Genomic DNA, 296 nt, shown 5'->3' with positions numbered 1-296 from the left:
ATTCGGTTGTGGGCGGGTCCTGGGCCAGCAGCGTGGAATTGTGAAAAATAAACACGTGTAAAATGACTGTTTCAGCCAATCAGAATCGAGAAATTTGCATGCCGTTGTATAATGAGCTGTACTGTATTGTACCCATTCTGCAATCTGTTAATAAAGTTTTCAATCAATCAATCAAAACTCCGGCTTGCAGCAGCAGAAGAGGGGGGAGGGGCCACACAGAGAGGCGCGCGCCGCCATCGCTCCAGCATCATGTCTTGTAGCTCGCGCTCCTCCTGAGTGACAGTGTATGTGGGCTG

The sequence above is a fragment of the Notolepis coatsorum genome (genome assembly GCF_963971535.1).
Source record: "Notolepis coatsorum genome assembly, chromosome: 2".
NCBI classification, from domain to species: Eukaryota; Metazoa; Chordata; class Actinopteri; order Aulopiformes; family Paralepididae; genus Notolepis; species Notolepis coatsorum.
Note: the sequence above shows the minus strand (reverse complement) of the source record.